This window comes from Aethalodelphis obliquidens, unplaced genomic scaffold (assembly GCF_003676395.1).
Source record: "Aethalodelphis obliquidens isolate GAN/ISIS:26980383/991018 unplaced genomic scaffold, ASM367639v1 scaffold55, whole genome shotgun sequence".
NCBI classification, from domain to species: domain Eukaryota; kingdom Metazoa; phylum Chordata; class Mammalia; order Artiodactyla; family Delphinidae; genus Aethalodelphis; species Aethalodelphis obliquidens.
This window is the reverse complement of record NW_020837999.1, coordinates 2503780-2528460: the sequence shown is the minus strand read 5'-3', so window position 1 is coordinate 2528460 and position 24681 is coordinate 2503780. Positions and strand designations below refer to the sequence as shown.

Below are 24681 nucleotides of genomic sequence, written 5' to 3'. Positions count from 1 at the left end.
AAAATGAAGGTTCCCTCAGCTCCGTGAGGGCAGATGGGTTCTGGGTGAGATGAGAGATCTTGGGGAAGGTCATAACTGAGCTCCCGATGCATCTAGAACCCTTTAAATTTTCATTTTTCTAAAATGTTTGTCCCTTTCTAGAAATTATATTTTCAAGTTAGATTCGGTAATGTGTTTTCCAATATTTAACAGGGCCTCAAGGAAGAGATAATGCAGGACTTCCCTGGTGGTCCAGTGATTAAGACTCCACGCTCCCAATGCAGGGGGCCCAGGTTCAATCCCTGGTCAGGGAACTAGATCCCGCATGCTTGCCACAACTAAGAGCCCGCATGCCACACCTAAGGCCTGGTGCAGCAAAATAAATAAATAAATATTTTTTTAAAAAAGAGATAATGCATTTCTTTGTTGGGTAGAAGGGTGCTAAACTTGCAAGAATCTTCTTTTTGTACTACAGAAATGGCAGTTCCGCTACTTTGCTAGCCACGGAGAACTTGCTCTGCAGCAGCTACAGCCAGTGCAGGGCCCCCAGCCCAGGATGAGAACAGGACCACACCTGGCTCCTCCAGGCAGCCGCTGGACTCCAGGACACTGACTCTGCAAGATTTATTTTGACCACGTAAGTGCCCCATGTGCTGTTTCCACTTCTTACATTTCCCCATTCTCCCTGAGAGGGGTCTGTGTCATTGCCTATTTACAGAAGGGGAGAGGGAGGCTGAGGGAGGCTAAAAACCTGGACCCAAGTCACAGTCCCCGACTGAAAGTGGTGCCGCCCACCTGGGCATCCCGGATGCCTCGACCACCAAGGGCTTCAGCAAGTGCATGTGCAACAAAGGACAGAAGAAGGGCTCTGGGATCAAGCCCAGTTGCTCTGATTCACATTCCAAATTCTTTCCACTTCATCAAAAAGCTAGGACAATGATCTTCAGCTGTTTCATTGAAGACCTCAGAAATCTGTGTCCCCACCTTCTCTGCTTTAACTCTGGAGCTGTGTAAGCCGATCATCATTTCATGCCCTAAACCAAAGAATAAACTCTACAGTTATAAACATGAACATCACATGAACATCACAAAGGATGCTCTCTGGCCCATGGGGAAGACAAGTACCTACAGGACAGCTACACGGAGCCTTGAGATTTATTTCCTAAGTCACCACCAGGCCATCCCAGAATGGCATTTTGGAGATAGACAGAGAAAATGAAAATGTTCACACTCTGATTTGTTACTTGTAATGACACCAAGCAAAGGACTGAGGGGATGATTCTGGGCGAAACTTGGAAGGCCAGGAGGAACACGCCTGTGTCATGTAAACATGATCCAAAGCAGCTTGTTTCAGACAAACATTTCGCTTCTGAAACTCCTGAAACCTTCTTGGCCCTTGAATGTGGTAATTCATCTGAACATTTTATTTTTGCACTCCGTGCTTTTAAAAAAAAATACATTTATTTATTTTTGGCTGCGTTGGGTCTTCGTTGCTGCACGCGGGCTTTCTCTAGTTGCAGTGAGCAGGGGCTACTCTTTGTTGCAGTGTGCGTGCTTCTCATCGCGGTGGCTCCTCTTGTTGAGGAGCGTGGGCTCTAGGCATGCAGGCTTCAGTAGTTGTGGCATGCGGGCTCAGTAGTTGTGGCTCACGGGCTCTAGACTGCAGGCTCAGTAGTTGTGGTGCATGGGCTTAGTTGCTCCACGGCATGTGGGATCTTCCTGGACCAGGGCTCGAACCCATATCGCCTGCATTGGCAGGCGGATTCTTAACCACTGCGCCACCAGGGAAGTCCAATCTAAACATTTTAGAAACTATTTAACCACGTGCCATGAAGGCAAGGAGTGGGAGTGGTGATCTTTAAGGAGTTGTCTCCATTTTGAGGGACACACAAAAATGAGATGGGCAGAAAACTGAGGTCTTGCCAGGGTGGTTTTCCAGACAAAAACTTAAAGAGGAAAAATGTCTAAGAAAATACATGATATGACTGATGATGTCATGAAGTGAAAAGGCCATCATAAATGCTAATAAAAAATATAGTGGACAGATGTTCCCCAGATGTTCATTTGAGACCTGGTTCAGGTCTCCTCCAGGGAGGCATTTGTAGCAACACTAGCATCTAAACTAATTCCCTTCTTTTTTTAAAAAAAATAAATAAATACATTTATTTATTTATTTATTTATTTTTGGCTGCATTGGGTCTTCCTTGTTGCCCATGGGCTTTCTCTAGTTGCAGCGAGTAGGGGCTACTCTTCGTTGCAGTGCTCAGGCTTCTCATTGCAGTGGCTTCTCTTGTTGTGGAGCATGGGCTCTAGGTGCACAGGCTTCAGTAGTTGTGGCAGGCTTCAGTAGTTGTGGCTCGAGGGCTCTAGAATGCAGTCTCAGTAGTTGTGGCGCACGGACTTAGTTTCTCCGCGGCATGTGGGATCTTCCTGGACCAGGGCTCGAACCCATATCGCCTGCATTTGCAGGCAGATTCTTAACCACTGCGCCACCCGGAAGTCCCCAAACTCATTCCCTTCTTTAACCTCATCTAAAGTTTTTATAATGAGCAGAATACACCACAGTATTCAAAAAAAAATCCACTTATATTTGACTGGAATCCTTTCTCCAATACCCACTTTGGGGTCAGGAACTACCTCCTCAATAAGAATGATAATGCCTAGTAAGCACTGCCTTTAGATCCAGGCAAGAGGAATCCTGGTCCTGATGCAGCACTTTCATGGGATAAGCCCACATCCCTTCTCCCTCCCTTCTGGAATATTTCCCAAGTACTTGGGGCCACATAAGCCCCTTTTCAGGTTTGTTTTTCCTGGATAGACCATGTTGCCAGTTCCTGGAATGGCCAAGGGGGAGCTGTTTGCAGGGGGTCTGCTTGGACACAGAGCTGGGTACCCACCTGCCTCATGTGAGAGCTTTCATGCCACCAGAGCCTGCTGGGAATAAAAGGGGGTTGGATGGCAGGCCGGGCAGCAAGACTCTCTCCCTGTGCCACTGCATTCTAGTACCGAATTCCAAGGAGGCCAAAAATTCTATGTCTGAACTGGACTTTCAAGCCTTGTGTTGCTCTGAGGAACTTAACAATCAGAGAAGAAAAGGAAATAAAAGGAATCCAAATCGGAAAAGAAGAAGTAAAGCTGTCACCGTTTGCAGATGACATGATACTATACATAGAGAATCCTAAAGATGCTACCAGAAAACTGCTAGAGCTAATCAATGAATTTGGCAAAGTAGCAGGATACAAAATTAATGCACAGAAATCTCTGGCATTCCTATACACTAATGATGAAAAATCTGAAAGTGAAATCAAGAAAACACTCCCATTTACCATTGCAACAAAAAGAATAAAATATCTAGAAATAAACCTACCTAAGGAGACAAAAGACCTATATGCAGAAAATTATAAGACACTGATGAAAGAAATTAGAGATGATACAAATAGATGGAGAGATATGCCACGTTCTTGGATTGGAAGAATCAACATTGTGAAAATGACTCTACTACCCAAAGCAATCTACAGATTCAATGCAATCCCTATCAAACTACCACTGGCATTTTTCACAGAACTAGAACAAAAAATTTCACAATTTGTATGGAAACACAAAAGACCCCAAATAGCCAAAGCAATCTTGAGAATGAAAAACGGAGCTGGAGGAATCAGGCTCCCTGACTTCAGACTATACTACGAAGCTACAGTAATCAAGACAGTATGATACTGGCACAAAAACAGAAGGATAGATCAATGGAACAGGATAGAAAGCCCAGAGATAAACCCACACACATATGGTCACCTTATCTTTGATAAAGGAGGCAGGAATGTACAGTGGAGAAAGGACAGCCTCTTCAATAAGTGGTGCTGGGAGAACTGGACAGCTACATGTAAAAGTATGAGATTAGATCACTCCCTAACACCATATACAAAAATAAGCTCAAAATGGATTAAAGACCTAAATGTAAGGCCAGAAACTATCAAACTCTTAGAGGAAAAAATAGGCAGAACACTCTATGACATAAATCACAGCAAGATCCTTTTTGACCCACCTCGAGAAATGGAAATAAAAACAAAAATAAACAAATGGGACCTAATGAAGCTTCAAAGCATTTGCACAGCAAAGGAAACCATAAACAAGACCAAAAGACAACCCTCAGAATGGGAGAAAATATTTGCAAATGAAGCAACTGACAAAGGATTAATCTCCAAAATTTACAAGCAGCTCATGCAGCTCAATAACAAAAAAACAAACAACCCAATCCAAAAATGGGCAGAAGACCTAAATAGACATTTCCCCAAAGAAGATATACAGACTGACAACAAACACATGAAAGAATGCTCAACATCATTAATCATTAGGGAAATGCAAATCAAAACTACAATGAGATATCATCTCACACCAGTCAGAATGACCATCATCAAAAAATCTAGAAAGAATAAATGCTGGAGAGGGTGTGGAGAAAAGGGAACACTCTTGCACTGCTGGTGGGAATGTGAATTGGTACAGCCACTATGGAGAACAGTATGGAGGTTCCTTAAAAAACTACAAATAGAATTACCATACGACCCAGCAATCCCACTACTGGGCATATACTCTGAGAAAACCATAATTCAAAAAGAGTCATGTACCAAAATGTTCATTGCAGCTCTATTTACAATAGCCAGGAGATGGAAACAACCTAAGTGTCCATCATCGGATGAATGGATAAAGAAGATGTGGCACATATATACAATGGAATATTACTCAGCCATAAAAAGAAACGAAATTGAGCTATTTGTAATGAGGTGGATGGACCTAGAGTCTGTCATACAGAGTGAAGTAAGTCAGAAGGAGAAAGACAAATACCGTATGCTAACACATATATATGGAATTTAAGAAAAAAAAAAACGTCATGAAGAACCTAGGGGTAAGACAGGAATAAAGACACAGACCTACTAGAGAATGGACTTAAGGATATGGGGAGGGGGAAGGGTAAGCTGTGACTAAGTGAGAGAGAGGCATGGACATATATACACTACCAAACGTAAAATAGATGGCTAGTGGGAAGCAGCCGCATAGCACAGGGAGATCAGCTCGGTGCTTTGTGACCACCTAGAGGGGTGGGATAGGGAGGGTGTGAGGGAGGGAGACGCAAGACAGAAGAGATATGGGAACATATGTGTATGTATAACTGACTCACTTTGTTATAAAGCAGAAACTAACACACCATTGTAAAGCCATTATACCCTAATAAAGATGTAAAAAAAAAAAAAGGCAATGAGGTAGAGGCACTTTATGGGCAGAGGTTGCCTGGCTTGCAGTGGGAGGGGCACGGAGAGGTCTTCTTCTTCTAGGCTCCACACATATCTGAGGCAGCCTGGGCATGTCCTGGCTAGCTCAGTCCCTGAAGGTTCTGTTTAATTCTCCCCATGCTATTGCTGTCACCTAACTGGAGCTAAGAAACGAGTCATCAAAATAATAAAATGCCTAGTTAAGCTTAAAAACAAAACTAGGGGACTTTCTAAATAATAAGTTATAAAAAACAAAGTGGAAACTGCAGTTCCCCATAATGAATTCAAAGACTCTGTTCCAAGATGGAAATAATGTTAAATAAGGGAGTTTAAGGCAAAGGAGGTGGTTAGGAGAGAAAGGTGACTGACATGGAACTGAGAATATACCAAGGCTCCATCTCAAAAACAAATGTGTATCATTTGTAGCAATGGTTCTGTGTGTTGCTCTTTTGATTTAAAATATAGCATAACTTCACTCTTTTAGATGCCACTAACCTAAAATACGGATAAATGTACATGGTGAGGACAGATTGACACTTTCTTCTACCCCACTTAAAAGATTTACTAAGAAAATTCAGCGGACAAACAGGAGTGCAAGGGGAATGTCAGGTTTAATTAATAAATCAGCTCTTTAAAGGACTTTAGCACAGTAATTGTTGGTATGCAAATGGTGCTGTGAACTATAAATGGGTCATCCATTCTTTTTTGTTTTTAAAGGGTACTAGGGCTTTTATTATTATTTTTTATTTTTTTACATCTTTATTGGGGTATTATTGTTTTACAATGGTGTGTTAGTTTCTGCTTTATAACAAAGTGAATCAGTTATACATATACATATGTTCCCATATCTCTTCCCTCTTGTGTCTCCCTCCCTCCCACGCTCCCTATCCCACCCCTCTAGGTGGTCACAAAGCACCGAGCTGAAAGGGATCTCATGGAAGGACTTGGGGAGCCTTTCAAGTTGTTGAAAGGTAGCAAGTTGCATTTCATCCCCATTAAGCAGTAATGATTGAGTCCTTTTAAGCCTAACATCAATAGGTAATATCTTCTAGGTGTTTACTACATACTAGGTCCTTGGTTGAGTGCTTTCCTAGCATTTAGCCCTCACAACAAGCCTATGAAATGTTGTGTACTAATATTATGGCCGTTTTACAGATGAGGAGAATGAGGCACTGGGAGGCCAAGGTCCGTGCCCAAGTTAGCCAGCTAAATACTAGGTATACAAAGACAGGTACAATCAGCTCTCTGCCTTTAGGAAGTTTGCTATCTAGTATTTTTTTAACGTTATAAATTTTGTAATTTTAATAAGCTCAGATCAGCTTCATCTTCCAACTGATCTGAATAGGGTACGTTTCACTATAGTAAAACAACATGAGATATTTTTCTAACCAATTAACTGTTGTCATAGATTATAATACGAATGAGGGGAAAACTGTCTGATGGAATATCCAGTCCACACTTGGGAACAGACTGCTTGAAGAACATTCTCATTTCCAGATTGGAACATGGTATGTATTATGCCTGAACGATGACAAAAACAGTGCTGATTTTGTAACAAAACCTCAGGGAAGCTATTAACAAGTTGGCATTTCTAATTCATGTGGAAATGATCATTTTATTTATCAGAAAATTGCAGCAGTGGTATTCATTTAATTAAGAATCTGGTACTGTGGAAGGGAAATTTTATGAAGTTTGTAATGTGGCAGACAAACGTGAATTCAGACGCAAAAGAAAATTGGTTACATATCTAAGGGTCAGCTTCTTTTCCTTTGACCGTCTCATTTTACATGGTTTGAGAGCTGCTTAACAAAGGAATATCATTATGTTGTATCATTTTATAAGATTTTTTTATGGCAAATTCATCTAAGTAGTAACTGTACTAGGCTCCTAAAAACCAGAAAGAAAAGTGCTTCCAACGTTTGACAACAGCTAAGGAAACTCTCTCTGTGCATTGGAAGGCAGGTTAACATCCAGCTGCTTTCTCAATTGTAAGTAAAGCATTGGCATATTCAAATCTAGTTAATAGGCATTATAAAATCAAAAAGGTAAGAAAGCAGGTTTGAATGAGACAGAATCTGAGAAAAGCAGAGAATGGGAATGAGATGGAAACTGGAAGGGGACGAAGAGTTTGGAAAAGGTGGCAGAGGAGAGCACCCACTCTTGGTGGCTGACACCCCACTTTCGCCAGGAAACACTGCTCACCTGTCGAAGCCTTAGGCCCGCTTATCTCCTGGATCCAGCTGCCTGCCAGTGGGTGTGCCACTTCCATGGCCCAGCCTTCCTAAGCCGCCTCACCTCCAGGTCTGGATTCATTGTTTACAGTAAGCATTTGTTGAGCACTAGTTATGTGCCAGGTGCTGGGCTGGGTCACACCCATGAACAAGGAGAACAGGTCCCTGGGCTCTAAAGCGGATGTTCTGGTCGGAGGAGACAGCTGTAAACAAGTAGATAAATAATTGTGAGAGATGCAGATGGCAATCTGTGCTGTGATGAAAATAAAGCAAGGTAAGGGGATTGAGGGTGATGGAGGAACACAGGTGATTAGGGAAGGCCTCTCTGGGGTCGTGACATGTTAGCAGGGAAGGAGCCAGCCATGGGAGGCTCCAGGGGGAGAGCACTCCAGACAGAGCAAGTACCAGGGCCCTGGGGCAGGTAGGAGTTTGTTGTATCTGAGGATGAGCAAGAAGGTGCCAGTGTAGCTGAACTGTAGGAGGGGAGAAAGTAGGAGATGGAGGTGGAGACGTCACAGATCCTGTGGTCTTCTAGGCCAGGACCAAACTCCTGGATTCTCTTCTAAGTGGAATGGGAAGTGATTGGAGGATCTTAAGTAGGGAGGTGATAAGATCGATTTCCATTTTCCAAATATTATTCCGTGGAGCCTGGGTTATAGGCAGATGAGAGTAAGGAGGTGAGTGAAGAGAGTGACCAGTCATAGCATCCCTCTTCTTCCCCAGAGGTGAGTGCAGGAGTGGGTCTGTGCCCCTGCTGGGGGCCTGAAGCCCATCCATAGGATGTTTCTGTGGAAGTTAGAAGGTCAGACCCTCCCTCCTCTCTTTGGTGTTGAGCCACAACTTCTGCCACTTGAAGGAGCCAGAGAAAGTGATAAGGGGCTGAGAGAGGGCAGCGTCAAGGCCACACCTGCCTTCCCTGAGGTCCCAGGGCTTCCCCGGGTTCCTCCAGCTCTTCCTTTGATTCCAGAGCTTTTAGCTGAAGGAGTTCTAACAGACACACAGAGGTTAGAGACGGAAAGCAGATGGCCAGGAAGGAGTGGAGGAAAAAAAGAGGGGGAGATCAACCTTGGCCTTGAACGTGGGTGGGATCCAGGAGGAGTGAAGCAGAGATGCGTGAGCTTTGGCCCAGATCTCAGGCAGTGAGGACTCTGTGATCCTGGCAAGAAGACAAGTGTGTGTTTTCTGTCCAAACATCCAAGTTACTCATTTCCCCAGGTGACGCTGCAGCTGGGAGACCTGTGAACAGTCCCACAGCTAATAGCTCACAATTCTGGGTTTAAAAAAAAACAGGATGGGGGCTTCCCTGGTGGCCCAGTAGTTGAGAGTCCGCCTGCCGATGCAGGGGACGCGGGTTCGTACCCCGGTCCGGGAAGATCCCACATGCCGTGGAGCGGCTGGGCCCGTGAGCCATGGCCGCTGAGCCTGTGCATCCGGAGCCTGTGCTCCGCAACGGGAGAGGCCGCAACAGTGAGAGGCCCGCGTACCACAAAAAAACCCCAAAAAAACAGGATGATATTTAAACCAAGAAACAAGAAAACAAACAAGGGCAGTGCCTTAGTGTGTATAGCACAGGGGGTAAAGCAAAATTAATTCACAAAGATTTCCCTTAAAATATAGGGAAAGAAGGTCCTGACATTTTTCTGCAAATTCTAATGGAAATTAATAAAGATGAGCAAAAATATCACAAATATTGTCATTATTCTATGTGACATCCTGTTATTTTATTGTAGTGAGTGCGAAGTGTTTACAAAGGGTCTAGTAGCTTCTCTCTTGCCTCGACCTCCTGCTCTCCATTTTTCTGGTAAGGGTTTAAGTTCCTCAATCACCAGTTGTCTGACCAGCCACAGAAGTTGCAGCCTAACCCCGTGCAGCGGGTAGAGGTTAAGTTTGGAATGACTTAACCTGCTTCGGGAAGAGGTTGATGAATCTAAATGGGAGGTAGAGGTTATATGTGGGAGGGGAGGAAACCTTCGTTCTAAAGCAGGACATCTGGTGTCCCTTCACAGGCATTGCTCCCATTCAAGCAGTCCTCGTGTTCTCCAGCCGGGCATCATCGGCCACATGATATCCTACGGGGCTAGGGTCACCCTTTGGAGAAGTAGGAGAAATGCCCTCCCAAAGGGGCCTCTAAAAAATGCTGCTGCTGCTGTGTATGTGTGTGTGTGTGTGTGTGTGTGTGTGTGTGTGTGTGTGTGTTAGAGTTTAGTGCAATGGTCTTTCCAGCTTCTACTTACAGCTCCCTCTCTCCCTAGGTCAGGGCCAGGCATCGATTCGGTGTCAAACACCAACTTTTCCTCAGCCTTCACTGAGGCTTGCACTCCTCACACAGTCAAGGTTGTCTTGCCGCCTCTTTTAAGAGGAGCTCTTTCCCAGGCCAGGCAGCACCTCGGTCCCTCACATAAGGAGACTGTGGGTGGGCCAATCCCACCAGTTCACCTGGCATTTCTAGACACACCCACCCTCTTCCCATCCCCCACTTCAAGTGCCTATACCAAGTGGGTGCAAGGAGCAAATCTGTGTTTAAATAAGATTAGACTGGCAGCCAAGGACAGGATGATTTAGCCTGCAGCAGAATCTTCTGGAACACTTGTTAAAAATACAGACTCCTGGACCCTACCTGGATAGTGTCATTCACTAGGTCAGGGCAGGGCCTGAGAATCTGCATTTTAAACTCCTGCATGTGTCCCACCCTCACCTCCACCCCCATGATTCTGATGTATTGACTGTCAGACCTGGCTGAGAGGGGAGCAAAGCTGGAGGTCAGGAGGTCAGTGTGGAGCTTACATTGTACAGGAGAGATGCCTGAGACCCTCAGCAGAGAGGAAGGGAAGGAGACGGACACCAGGGACACAGTGTGGAGGTAGAGGAAAGGAAGCCGGGAGGGAGCGGGGTCGGTCGCTCCCTGGTCTGCATCCAGGCCAGAGCCCACTTTTCCAGCAGGATGCGGCTCTCACACGTGTAGGGAGGGGGCCTGGGCTGTGTCACCTCCTTCTGGCTCCAGCTGGCTCTGCTCTCCTGACAGCAGCTCTCTCCCTGGGGACAAGCCAGGGCCACTCCCTGGGAAGGCTCAGGTTACAGCTGTGCCCTGGCCTCAAACTCGGCCTCTGCATGGCCCTGCCGGGTAAAGTTACCAAATGCGAAGTGTGACAGATTCCTGCAGGAGGACAGAGCGTGGAAACCATGGCTGATCCCAAAGTGTTTTCTTTTATGTCCCAAACCCACTTGGGGATAACAACGGCACCTGACATTTCCAGAACCCTCTGCTGGGGGCTTTAAAAATGCCTTGACTACATGGGGATCGTGATCCTGGGACTTTTTTTTTTATGTACATAATGGATTGTCACATACAAGTGTCAAGGTTATTTTTCTTCTTCATCTATTCACTATTTAAGTGGGGGGAGCATTAATCTCATTTTATAGACATGGATCATTTCTGGATATAAATGGCTCCCTAGTTTTAGAGATTCTAACTTGAAGCTCCTCTTTTCTTTCCTTTTTTTCTTTTTTAAAATTTATTTATTTTTTGGCTGCGTCGCGTTTTTGCTGCTGTGTGCGGGCTTTCTCTAGTTGTGGCGAGCAGGGGCTACTGTTCATGGCGGTGCATGGGCTTCTCATTGCGGTGGCTTCTCTTGTTGCAGAGGACCAGCTCTAGGCGTGCGGGCTTCAGTAGTTGTGGCACACGGGCTCAGTAGTTGTGGCTCATGGGCTCAGTAGTTGTGGCTTGCAGGCTCCGTAGCTGTGGCTCACGGGCTCTAGAGCGCAGGCTCAGTAGCTGTGGCTTGCAGGCTCAGTAGCTGTGGCGCACGGGCTTAGTTGCTCTGCAGCACGAAGCCCCTCTTTTCTTACAGAGCTGTCTCATTTGTGTTAATGAGGGCCGTTCTTTGTGGGTGGTCCCTGTGGGCCTTAGAGAACCATTTTACCCAGGGAGCCTCACCTGAGAAGTTGCCTCCAGCTGGCTTTGTGTTCATCCAGAGCACCTGGTTCAGGCTTCCGCCCGGAATGGCAGCTTCGTAAATGCTGCTGATCCTACCCTGGATCTAGACTTCACCAAGGGAAGCGGCCCTGTGCCTTTAGTCCAAAGACTTCGCGGAGATGATGGGATCCTTCCACAGACGAGGTAGGAAATGGGGGTTAGGGTCAGAGGGATTACCTCAACTTCCTAGAGAAAAGTATCGTGGCAAAGTTTGTGTTGAGGCTTAATTGGGAGGCGCAATATCAAGGCATCCAGGGTGAGGGGAAAGGAAGGAAATGTAAGGCTGCACAAGATGATGCAGCCTTGAGCTTGGTCGCACAGGATGTCTTCCAGACAGGCCAAGGGGATCCGTCCACAGCTCAGAGTAGGAAGAGGAAGAAAAAGGACTTTATCTGCGGGCTCCTTCCTGTCTCCTGTCTTTCTCTGGTCACAAGATTCTCTCCATGGCGTGTTAATTCCTCCGCAGTTCTGAGTGTGTTACCTGTCTCCTGTAAGCAGTCACCGGGGAAGCTGGACCCCGGACCCCACGCTTCATTCATTCAGATTGGGCTTGGTGTCAGACAAGTAAAAAACATGCAGAAGCCCAGTGTTCACCCCAGGTTATTAGCAGTAGCTGCTGAAGCCAGAGGACAGGTGGGCGAGCAGACCTGCGAGACACATAAACTGAGTTTGGTTCGGTGATAAACAAGGAGTTAGGGATTAAAGAAAAAAAAAAGTTAGGCTTCTTGTTTGTTTGTTTGTCTTTCCACTGAAACTTTGGCCCTACTAGACCTCCAAGTGACATCTACAACTTACTCCTCTCTTGAGACTGGCATCTGCCTTTAGCAACATATGACAGTGGAAAGGAGAGTCCTGGAGAAGTTGTGAGGGAAAAAGATTCAAATGTCCTCATGTCCCAGACTACCCCACCTCATTTCTTTGCCATGCTCTACTACTGACTGTGTGACCTTGTGAAAGCCGCTTAACCTCTCTGAACTGGTATGGCAATTTCATGAGGGTCAGCGTAATGCATACAACACAAGGTCCTTTAGAGAAGTCAGTGAAATAACAGATGCATAAGCATTTTGAAAACTCTGGTGTGCTCTCGAAGGCAACGGGCTCTTGTTAGCACTCCCCTCTCTTCCTGTAGCCCCACCTACCATCCCTCTTGAGACACTCTGGCTTTTCTCGGGCCTTCCTGGGCTTGGTTCCAGCTGCGTTTCTAGCAAGAATCTCTTCAGTTCTGGCCCCAACCCCATTTGCTCCTTCAAGCTCATCTATCCCTTGAAACAACCTCGCCTTGGCACAAGGGAGAATTCTGACATTCATATGAGCGATCCTACTCTTTTAGCTATAATGGTTTGCTAGAGCAACGATTTCACAATTTCACAATAAAAGGAGCTTTCTTTTCAAACAATGAGTAAGCTCTGCACAAGTACTAACAAGTCGGGAACCATAACAACTTGCATGGGAAAAGCTGGTCTGACTGTATCCCGGAGTCTATATTCGGGCTCAAAAGAAATGCAGGTTAGCTTGTTTGTTTCACTGCTAAGCCTTTTCTCGCTCAACACCCTTTCCTTCGCATTGTCTCATTTTAGCCTCCCAATGACCCCTATGAGGTAGGAAGGGCACCTCCATTTTTACCGTGGAGGAAGTGGAGGAAAAAAAAAAACCCGAGTGATTTTTCCCAAGGTCCCAAACAGCCAGTCTGAGGTCAGATCAAATGAGAAACTGTGTCTTTTAGTTCCTAGTATTTTCTGTTGAATATTGCTGCCATCATTTTCACCTGTCCCTCTTCCCTTTATTCTTGATTTTCACAAGGACTTCTGTCTCCAGGGAAAGCGTCCTGGCTTCTAGCAGGTGATTGTATTCTTGGTAACACGATTTCTTTGATTCACCGCAGAACCGTGTGGCCACTAGAGACCAACCCAAGACCACACGGCCAACCTCCTCCCTTGAGCTCAGGGGAGGCCTGAACCAATGTTTCCTAGCTGGTTGAGGGAGCCTCGGGGTGCCATGATCTGCCCCAGAGTTCAGAGCTGAAGAAAGGGCCAGGGTCACCCCGAACTCAACCTCATGTTTTGGGGCTCCCCTCGTGGGAGTCTGAGGCTTACCCTCCACCTCCATCCCCAGAGGCTTGATGGCCAGATGTGGGACCTCCAGATCTTTTATTATGCTGAATGTTGTTCTGCTGGTTTGTTTTTCTCAGGGGACTGTGCAAGGTGGTGGCATTCTGAGAGGGAATCTGGGGGATGGAAGTGGAGTGAGCATGGGCTGGAGAGGTAGAAAAAGAGGTTGGGAGAGGAACTTCAGAGAGGGGGCAGAGATGCTAAAGGGGATGGACTGTGGCTGAGTGGTGTGCATGTACCCTTCTTTGCTTCTCCATGAAAGCTTCAGTCAGATTTTTGTTACTAGTTGGTGCTTTTGGAGTTAATGGGGTGGGGGGAGGAGTGGCAGAAGTGGGATGGGACTGGTTGGGCATGAAAGGAAGCAGCGGCAGCCCAACTGTACTTAGTCACAAGCAGGTCACACATGGAGGATTTCATCACAGAAGAGGGGGTCTGTGGCTGGCCTAACTCATCAGGGCATCGGTTTCCAAATCTGAAGATAAGTGTTTATCAAGAATTCTTCCTTTATGCCTATTCCAAATCATTCCTCTTTTAGCTCAAATTCAAATCCATTTCTTCTGGTTTGGCTCAAGCTGAATCCTTGCCAGTGTCCTAAACTTTGGCTGACAACATCCAGAACTGTAGGGAAAGGGGTAGCTGGCAAAGGAAGAAGGCTCTGGCCAGAATCAGTGGAAACCGTGGGCCAAGCAGTTTGGGAAAATGAATTGCACTAGTACAGAGGCTAGGACTGTAGCCATAGGAAGGCGCTGCTATTGTTCTGCAGAAAAGATAGTGAACAATTTCCATTTGGTGAAACAAATTATAAGGAAATCCAGAAACACCTGGCTCTTCCAGTGGTATAAATTCCAATGTTAACAGACACCAATCTGAAGCAGCCAAAGACATTAACCACAACGTGGAATACTGGCATTCATTGTTAGTCCATGTGTATCCAAAATTTGTCAAGCACTGTTTAATGTCCTCAACCCTCTCCTATCTCACATGTAAGTCCATCTTCTGTCTTTACAGTGTGATAGCCAGAGATAAGCCCATGTCTAACTTTCTCAGCAGTGAGGCTCTTCCTTTCTTGTTAACACAGCCCCACCTTGTTAAGCTAAGGGTGTTTTGTGTAGAAACCCACCAACTGCTTGTCTCAATCCACTCAGCTGCTATGACAGAATACCACAGACTGGGTGGCATATAAACAATAGAAATTTATTTCTCACAGTTCTGGAGGCTGGAAGCCTGAGATCAGGGTGCCAGCATGGTCGGGTGAGGACCCTCCTCCAGGTCAGATTTCTCTTTGTATCCTCACGTGGCAGAAGGGGCTAGGTTATCTCTCTGGGGCCTCTTTTATTAAAAGGGCACTAATCCCATTATGAGGGCTTTGACCTTCCAACTTAATCACCTCCCAAAGGCCCCACCTTCTAATACCATCACACTGGGCTTTAGGATTTAACATGAATTTCGGGGGGCACAAACATTCAGACCATGGCAGTGCTATAACTTGCAAACCTAACTAGTGTCTGCCCCTATGCAGGGCTCCACCTATAGAGATAACTAGAGGTTTTGCTGTGTATTTTTTTAAAATAAAGATGCAAATATTTATCCATATTCACATATATTCCTATGTAGTATATTAAAATATCAAAGACAGGGAAGGTAACCAGGTCTTAAATGACTGTATCTATTTTTAAGGACCATGGTTTTTATCAGCCATTTAGATTTCAGGGCACATTTTACTTCTCATTTCATTTGACACATGAGAAAATTGTTGCAAGCTAGTTGAGCTGTAAGGTGAACTTGACTATGATAATGGGACACAGCTCAGCAAAGACAGCAAGGTCAGCTGACCGGTGTTCTGTTCTCCTCTGCATGCTGTATCTACTGACCTGGTTCAGGATCACCTTTTTGTTCTCCAAAGAGCTATTACATTAGCACCAGGGTGGCTCAGGAATGTCTTTTGTACAATTAACCAGTAAGGATGCCAACAGATGTATGTGGAATGAATGGATTCAAAGAGACTGATTAATATTTGTAATTAATCCTAGAGAACCAACTTTGCATTGAACTATCAGCCTAAATTTCTTTTTCTAAATGGGTCTAGAAATTCTTGGGCGGGTGGGAAAAATACCTTGTATAGAAAATGTCTGTTTAAATCTCCAGTCCGGCTATCTCAACTGTGTTGATCAGGATAGGCTAGATATGCTATAGTAACAAACAGCCCTCACATCTTAGGATTTATGCAACAAAAGTTTATTTATGGCTCACACCATATCTGAGGTCTGAACAGTTATCCAGAGCAACTATCCTCACATGTTGACTCAGTGTTCCATTCGATCTTAAGGCTCTTCCTTATCAATGCATGTTTCCCTGATTGCCACAGCAGAGAAAAAGCAAGGAAGAGCAAATAAATGGAGATGGCATGCGTCATATTTAATTTGCAAAAGCAAGTCCCATAGCCACACTGAACTCTGAGCAGGCAGGTGTATCAGATATTGGCTCCTGTAAAAAACAAAACAAAACAAAAAAAAAAACCCCACTGCAAACTTATGATTTCAATAACACCGTTTATAATTTCTTGGGATTCTGTGAGTTGAATGGGCAACTACTTTGCTGGTTTTGCCTGAGCTTACTTGTGCAGCTGTACTTGGTTGGATCGGCTGGGCTGAAAAGTCCTAGATGTCCTCATTCACATGTCTGGCATTTCGTGCTGGCTGTTGGCTGAGGTGCCTCAGGTCTTCATGTGGCTTCTCATCCTCCAGTAGACTCAGCTGACTTCCTTACATGTTAGTCTCAGGACAGTGGTCCATGAGGACAAAGGCAAAAGCTGCCAGGTCTCTTGAACCCAGGCTCCAGAACTTGCACAACACTTCTGCCACATTCTATTGGTCAAGCAAGGCCAGTAACAAGGCCAGCCCAGATTCAAGGTATGGGGAAATAGTCTCTTGGTGGAAGGAGTTGCAAATATTGTAGCCATGTGTTTGAATCTATTACAGCAGGATACATGAACATTTGATTCTTGTTATTTATGGTAGTAACGTTCTATAAAGTCATTGCAAATAGAAAATATTAAACCATTGCTCCTAGGGGAAATACAAGGTTAAGTTCCTATGAGCCTCTGGATACAACATTTTAATCAACTGATCAATAATAATGTTGTTTTATGAGAGTACCTATTTAAAGACATCTTACTTAATATATATTGTTGATTCATTAACATTAACTCATGGCCAACAGCGCTATAACTCATGCCTGAATGAAGCTTATCTAATACAATGTGTTCTCTCCATAAGGCATATCACAGCCTTCATGTCCTTAGAACACTAGACAGCACTTCAGCATTATACTTGGGAATCATTTAAACAGTGAAATCACCAACAAAAAGCACAAAAATGTGGGGAAAAAAATCACTAAATAACCCCCCCACAAAGGATACATGTTTATAGTATAAGAACTGAAACAAGAAAGCTTGTTTTACCTCAGCTGGGAACATGTGTGTCAGCCAACTCAAATGTTTTACCACTCTCCTCATGTCCATGAATGAGCATGAAAGCAACATGAGTATTGATTTGTGGATTACAAATACATTTTAGTAAGTAGGTGAGTTTGCAAATATGGAACTCACAAATAATGAGGATTGTTATACATAGAAGAGGGAAACCAGATTGATGAACAGTGGTGATTCTTTTACACTCATTCATGGGAAAAAAGAAGAGAAATGAACATTGCTGGAGTACTTACTATGTGCTTGCCTTTTACATTTACTATGTCATTTAATATATATTATAAAACATAATTTAATATAATCCTTTAATATATTGCTGGATTCAGTTTCCTGTTTTTGTTTTTTTTCCTGTGATGTCTTTGTCTGGTTTTGGTATCAAGGTACTACTGTCCTCATAGAAAGAGTTAGGAAGTGTTCCTGTCTCTTCTATATTTTGGAAGAGTTTGTGAAGGTTTGGTGTTGACTTTTCTATAAACTTTTGGTAAAATTCACCAGTGAAGCCATGTGGTTCAGGGCTTTTGTGTGTGTGTATGTTGGGGGGGGGAATATTTAATTACCAATTCAATCTCCTGTCATAGGTCTAGTCAGATTTTCTGTTTCTTCTTGAGTCAGTTTTGATAGTATCTTTCCAGGAATTTGTCCATTCATCTAGGTTATCTAATTTGTTAGAATACAACTGTTCATAGTATTCCCTTATTTTTATTTAATTTCTGTAAGGTCAATGTAATCCCTGTCATCCCTGATTTTAATAATTTGAGCTTTCTCTCTTATTTCCTGATCAGTGTAGCTAAAGGTTTGTCAATTTTTTAGTCTTTTCAAAAAACCAACTTTTTGTTTTGTTAATTTTTTTCTTCTCTATATTTTATTTATTTTCACTTTCATCTTTATTGCTTTCTTCCTTCTGCTTGTGTTGGGTTTCATTTGTTGTTTTTCAAGTTTCTTAAGGTGGCAGATTATGTATTGATTTGGGATCTTTCTTCTTTTAAAATATTTAGTTACGAATTTCCTTCTATGAATGTTCTTTGTTGTAGCCCATAAGATTTAGTATGTTGTGTTTTCATTTACATTCATATCAGAATCTTTATTCTAATTTCCCTTGTTTTTTCTTTTCTTTCTTTCTTTCCTTCTCTCTCTCTCTCTCTTTTTATTTTTTCTTTTGATCCATTAGCTATTTAGGAATATGTTGTGTAATTTCTACATATTTGTGAATTTCCCAAATTCCCTTCTGTTACTGGTTTATAATTGCATTCCATTGTGGTTGAAGAATTTACTCTGTATGATTTTAACCCTTTTAATATTATTGAGAGTTATTTATAGCCAAACATGTAGGCTATCCTAGAGAAAGATCCATGTGCACTTTAGAAGAATGTGTATTTTGCTGTTGTTGTGTAGAGCATTCTACAAATATATGTTAAGTCTAGTTGGTTTATACTGCTGTTCAAGTCTTCTGCTGTTTCATTGACCTTCTGTCTCATTTTTATATTTATTATTGAAAGTGAGGTTTTGAAGTTTCCAACTATTATTGTTGAATTATCTATTTCTCCTTTCAATTCTGTCTTTTTTGCTTCATGTACTTTGGGACTCTGTTGATAAGTACATATACATTTGTAATTGTTTTATCTTTTTATAGATTAACCCTTTTATTATTCTAAAATTTTCTTCTTTTTCTCTAGCAACAATTTTGTCACATATTAGTATAACATAGTGTAATTAGGGCTTCCCTGGTGGCACAATGGTTGAGAGTCCACCTGCCAATGCTAGGGAACACGGGTTCATGCCCCAGTCCGGGAGGATCCCACATGCCGTGGAACGGCTGGTCCCATGAGCCATGGCCGCTGAGTCTGCGCGTCTGGAGCCTGTGCTCCACAACAGGAGAGGCCACAACAGTGAGAGGCCCGCGTACAGCAAAAAAAAAAAAAAAATAGTGTAATTAATTTGTGTAATGTTTTATCTGATATCAGTATAGTTACTCCAGCTCTCTTTTGGTTACTGTTTACATGGTATATCCTTTCCATTGTTTTACTTTCAACTTATTTTTGTCTAAAATTTGTCTCTTATAGAAAGCATATAGTTGTATCATGTTGGTTTATTTTTATCCATTCTGCCAATATCTGCCTTTTAATTGGAGTAAGTGTTAATTTCATTGAAGATCTTTTGTATATGATGAGTCAATTCTCTCTTGCTGTTTTCAAGATTCTCTTTTTGCCTTGGCTTTTGACAGTTTGATTTTGATGTGTCCGGGTGTGGGTATTTTGAGTTTATATTACTTGGAGTTTGCTGAGCATCTTGAATGGGTAGATTGATGTTTTTCATCAAATTTGGGATGTTTTCAGCCATTATTTCTTCAAAGGTTCTTTTGCCCTTTCTCTTTTCCTTCTGAAACTCCAGTTATGCATATGTTGGTACACTTAATGGTGTCCCACACATGTCTTTGAGGTTCTATCCATTTTTCTTCATTCTTTTTCTTTCTGTTCCTGAGACTGGATAATTGCAATTGACCTATCTTCAAGATTGCTCATTCTTTCTTTTGCCTGCTCACATTGTCTTTTGAGCTCCCCTAGTGAATTTTCCATTTCAACATCAGAATTTCTATTTGGTTCTTTGTATGTATGTATGTATGTATATGAAATTTCTATCTCTTTATTAATATTCTGTATCTGGTGATATATAATTCTTATACTTTAGTTCTTTAGACATGACTTCTTTTAGTTCTTTGAATATACTTAAAATAACTGATTTAAGGTCTTCATCTAGTAAATCCAATATCTGGACTTCTTCAGGGACAGTTTCTATTGATTGCTTTTTCCTGTGTATGGACTGTACTTTCTTGCTTATTTACTTGTCTGGTAATATTTTGTTGAACACTAGATATTTTAAATAATATAATGTGACAACTCTATATGTGACAACTCTATATAATGTGAAATCAGATTTTCCACCCTTCTCAGGTTTGTTTTGCTGCTGCTATTTGGTGTTGTTTGTTTGTTTAGTGGCTTTTCTGAACTAAGTCTGTTTTCTTTGTTAAGTTGGCCACTGAAGTCTCTGCTTAATTGGCTTAGTGGTCAGCTAATGATTGCACAGAGATTTCTTTAAATGCCTAGAACTAATAAGTCTCCCAGTCTTTGCTGAGGACTCTGTGTGAATGTTGAAGCACACCTTCAATACTAAGCCAGGCAGTTGACAACTCTGTCTTAGCCTTTACTTCCTCCTTTTTCAGAGCTTCAAGGTCAGCCAGAGGTGAGACTTTAGGGCCTTCTCAGGTATTTGCCAAACATGTGCACAGCCCAACATATGCACATGACCTTGTAGATTCCTGAGAATGTGTCAGGGTTTTTCAAAGCTCCTATAAACATTTCATTCCACAGTTTTTCCTTTTAAACTTTTTGCTTAGCTTATTGTTTGCCCCACTGTTACCCATTGCTTTAGGTAGCCGTAAAGTTAAATAATTGCCTCTAATTGTTGTCAACAAACATATCAGAGTAAAAGGCTTTTCACACTGAGTGAGCTCCAAGGTAGGTCAAATAGAGATAGCCTTGCCAGTGGGGTTTTTCAGAAAATCACCAGACAACTCAAATAATGACCGTTCTCTGGGGATGAGGTTTTAAAGGTGCTTCAATCCTGTTTTGCTCACTCCAGTGGCTGGCAGGTTTCTAGTTTTCACCACGATTGGAAGCTTTTGGTTTTCAAGGTCACCATGGAGCTGGAGAGGGGTCATGTTAAAATGTCACAAAGTTTGATGTTCTTACTGAGATCCAGTGGTTTTTCTTGAATAAATACCTATGGATTGAATAAATAGGCTAACCAAAACACCTTTTGTTAATTTTCAGAGTTTTGGAAAGAGTTGATTCTGACCATTTTGGCAAGTTTTCTCATTGTTTTTAATGGAGGAAAGAGTTTTTGAAGGTCCTTTTTCATTCATGTTCCTTGGTAGCTATTTTGATCCTTATTACAGCAGTTAGGATTAGGTTCATATACATGTGACAAAAAACCTGAGTTAACAGTGGCTTAAATACACAGGTTGTATTCTCTCACATTAAAATTTAAAAATAAGTTCAAACTGTTCAGGGACAGCAGCTTCTTTCAGCTTTCAACTCTGCCAGCCCTAGAATGTGGCCCTCATTTTCTTTTCTTTTCTTTTCTTTTCTTTTTTACTATATATAATCTAGGTATATTATGTATAGAATACCTACAGGTGCACATATGTAAACACACATACATTGTTAGGGTTAAGCTTCGGGTTAGGGTTTTTGTGTCTTGAAGGCTTGCATTGTGCAATTTCTCGGTCTGTTTTCCAGATGATCCCCCGTCTCAGTTACATCGTTTGCAAATCAGTGTTCTCTCACATTCGCTCCACTGCCTTTTCGTTGTACAGATACTTTGCCTGTGCCGTCGAAAACCCTTTTCAGTCGCCTGGAGCCCCAACTGGCTTTATTGTGCTTCTGTTTCCCTTGCCCAAGGAGACCGATCCACAGACATGTTTCTAAGACTGAGGTCCAAGAACGTACTGCCTATGGGTTTCTTCTAGGCCTGGCCTGGCTTTAGGTTTTACATTACAGTAGTCAATTTAGTGTCAGGTTCTTGTTGTAGGTGGTACGAGAAAGGAATCCAGTGTGATGCTTGTGCATGGAGCAGTCCAGTTTCCCCAGCACCATTCATTGCACAAGCTATCTTGTCCCCATGGGACCTTCTCACCTCCTTTGTCAGAGACGAATTGACCACACAAGCGTGGCTTTCTCTCTGGGCTCTCTGTTCTCTTCCTTGGATCTATGTGGATGTCTTGTGTGCCAATACCATGCTGTATTAATGATGGTAGGTTTGCAGTCTAGTTGGAAATCAGGCAGCATGGGACGTCTGAAATCTTCACTTCTTTCTGAAGAGCATATGGACACTCTCTAGGTTCTTTTGTGTTTCCAGACACATTTCGGAATTCTTGGTTATACTTGTCTGAGAAAGTCTGTGGGTATTTTGAGAGGAATAGCATCCATTTTATGGATTGCCTCAGGGGCATGGAATCATTTGCACAAGACGGACTCTTCTGACCTATGAGCATCACCTATCTTTCCATGTTGGGTGTGTGTTGTCTTCATTTTCTTTCATCGATATGTCTCTCATCCCATTTTCTGAGTTTCAGGTCTTGTAGGTTATGGGTTAGATGGACTCCTAGGTATTTTCTTTGTGTTGTTACCATCATTGTCCATGGGGTTGTCTTCTTCCTTTCTCATTCGGATAGTTTGTTGTGAGTGTACAGAATGGCAACTGATTTCTGTAGTGTTGATGAGGTTTGTACCCTGCAATTGAACTGAGTTTCCTGAGTTTTGTTTTGTTTTCTTTTGGTGGGGGATTGCCTTCAGCATTTTGTATGTAGAGAATCGGGTCAACTGGAATCTTTCCTCTGCCATCTGATACTCTTCTTTCTTCTTTCCATGCCGTTATTATGGCGAGGACTTGCTCTGCATTTGTGCTCCGCCTTGGTGGGCTCCAGGTACTCCAGCTGACTAGGGGGGAAGCTTAGCATGGTGCTCCAGGTTAGAGCTGGCAGTGCTGAGCTCTTTTCATAGCCCAGGATTGGGCCCCATGGACCTCTGGGCCCTGGTTCCAGACAATCCTCCATTGGCCCTCATTTTCATGGTCTAAGAAAACTCCTTAGCTCCAGCAATCATATCTGCATTCCAGGAGACAAGAAGAAGGAAGAGGTGAAGAAGAGCACACGCCCTTCCTTTAAGTATGCTTCCCAGAAATTGCACATGATATTTTAGAAGGTAGTCACATAGCCACACCCAGCTACATGGGAGGTTGAAAAATATGGTCTCTATTTAGAAGGCCATGTGTGCAGCTAAAAACCAAGAGTTTATTACCAAGGAAGGAGGGAAACTAGCTGTGACATGTATTTGACAGGTAAAGAAACTAAGGTTTAAAGAAGTTCAGCAGTTTATTCAAGGACACCCAGGCAGTATGTAGTGGTGCTAGAATTCAAATCAGGTGGTCTGATCCTAAAGCCTGTACTTTTTTTAATGTTTATAGAGCACATTTTATTTTATATAATTGAATCCCATTGATATAATAGCAATGCATTGCTGGTCTTTTCTGGGTGAAATATACAAAGTTCACAAAATTTCTCTCCCCTTGGTGCATATCATACTTTTTTTGGTTTTTAAAAAAATTTTTTTAACTTTTCATTTTATATTGGATCATAGTTTATTAACAATGTTGTGTTAGTTTCTGGTGTACAGCAAAGTGATTCAGTTATACATATACATGTATCTATTGTTTTCAAATTCTCTTCCCATTTAGGTAGTTACATAATATTGAGCAAAGTTCCCTGTGCTATACAATAGGTCCTTGTTGGTTATCCATTTTAAATATAGCAGTGTGTACATGTCAATCCCAAACTTGCTAACTATCCCTTGCCCCCACCCTTCCCCCGGAAACCATAAGTTCGTTCTCTAAGTCTGTGAGTCTGTTTCTGTATTGTAAATAAGTTCATTTCTATAATTTTTTTTAGATTCCACATATAAGCAATATCATACGATATTTGTCTTTCTCTGTCTGACTTACTTCACTCAGTATGACAATATCTGTGTCCATCAGCGTTGCTGCAAATGGCATTATTTCATTCTTTTTAATGGCTGAGTAATATTCCATTGTATATATGTACCACATCTTCCTAAAGCCTGTACTTTTAACTGTTTTGCCGTACAGATTCAGAGAAGTTAAATAACTTGATGAGGTCACAGAATTGGCAAGTGCAGATCTGTCTGGCCCCCAAACTCATCTTTTTGCCATATTTACCCCAAGCCATCTATTTTACTTTGGTGGGCCATCAGGAGAGTGAAAAATATAAACCTCACTGTTCAACCTGAAAATTCCTGATAGAGGTTTATTAAGATATCTAAATAAAGTACATCAAGTGTCTTTTAAACACAGGACAACAATGAGCGCTGGAAGGACAGCAAATGAACCAAGATGACAGATAATCAGAGCTAGAGCTATTAAGAAACATATGCTGTAGAACCTGCTTGCTTTCTGAAGTGGGAATAAAGAACCAGTAAGGTACAGGTTGTGAAATGCTATTAAAAAATCAGTATTGAAGTTTGCAATCTTGAACAGAATGCTAAGTACTAAGTTTATTTTGTTTTTCTCACTAATCTCCTAGATTCCTAGCCCCACTCTAACCAGTCAGTAGGTTATTATCAGTCCCTTCCACTCACATCTGGCTCTGGGATGGGGTGAGGCCCAGAGTAAGCCCAGGTCTTTAGGTTCTGCTGAGCTCACCCAAGGTCTAAGAGAACAGACTCCAGTGCCTGCCTTGACTCACCCCATTTCTTTTCTTTCTTTTTCAACTCTTTCTTCACTGTGGATTATCCTAAAGCTGAGTTAATTGAGGCCTGAATAAGGAAGGTCATATTATAATTATAAATTCAGGACAAGTTTGCAATTCAACCTGAGCTCCTTTTCATGTTGCTCACAGAGAATACACTCATGGAGAGGGTATCAGTGGAATTGCAGTTTGATAACCAAACAGAAACATAATTGAAGCTGTGGTGACTAATACACAGCCACCCAAAGATAATCCACTGTGGTTTGAATCCATCACATACACACACACACACACACACACACACACACACACACACACACACAC

At 42.6% G+C, this 24681-nt stretch overlaps 2 long non-coding RNA genes across 2 annotated transcripts in view; one reads left to right on the top strand and one right to left on the bottom strand.

Moving 5' to 3' along the window:
• Positions 1 to 506: 506 nt before the first annotated feature.
• LOC113609161 (uncharacterized) overlaps positions 507 to 24681 on the top strand; it is a 133533-nt gene continuing 109358 nt past the window's right edge. Inside the window, exons 1-2 of the long non-coding RNA XR_003428524.1 lie at positions 507 to 616; positions 6649 to 6748. This is a non-coding gene — a long non-coding RNA (uncharacterized LOC113609161). The remainder of the gene's footprint in view (positions 617 to 6648; positions 6749 to 24681) is intronic.
• Positions 587 to 8788, bottom strand: LOC113609163 (uncharacterized). The gene is made up of 2 exons (XR_003428526.1): positions 7443 to 8788; positions 587 to 1013 (listed from the first exon to the last, which is right to left on the bottom strand). It is a non-coding gene; the product is annotated as an uncharacterized LOC113609163 (long non-coding RNA).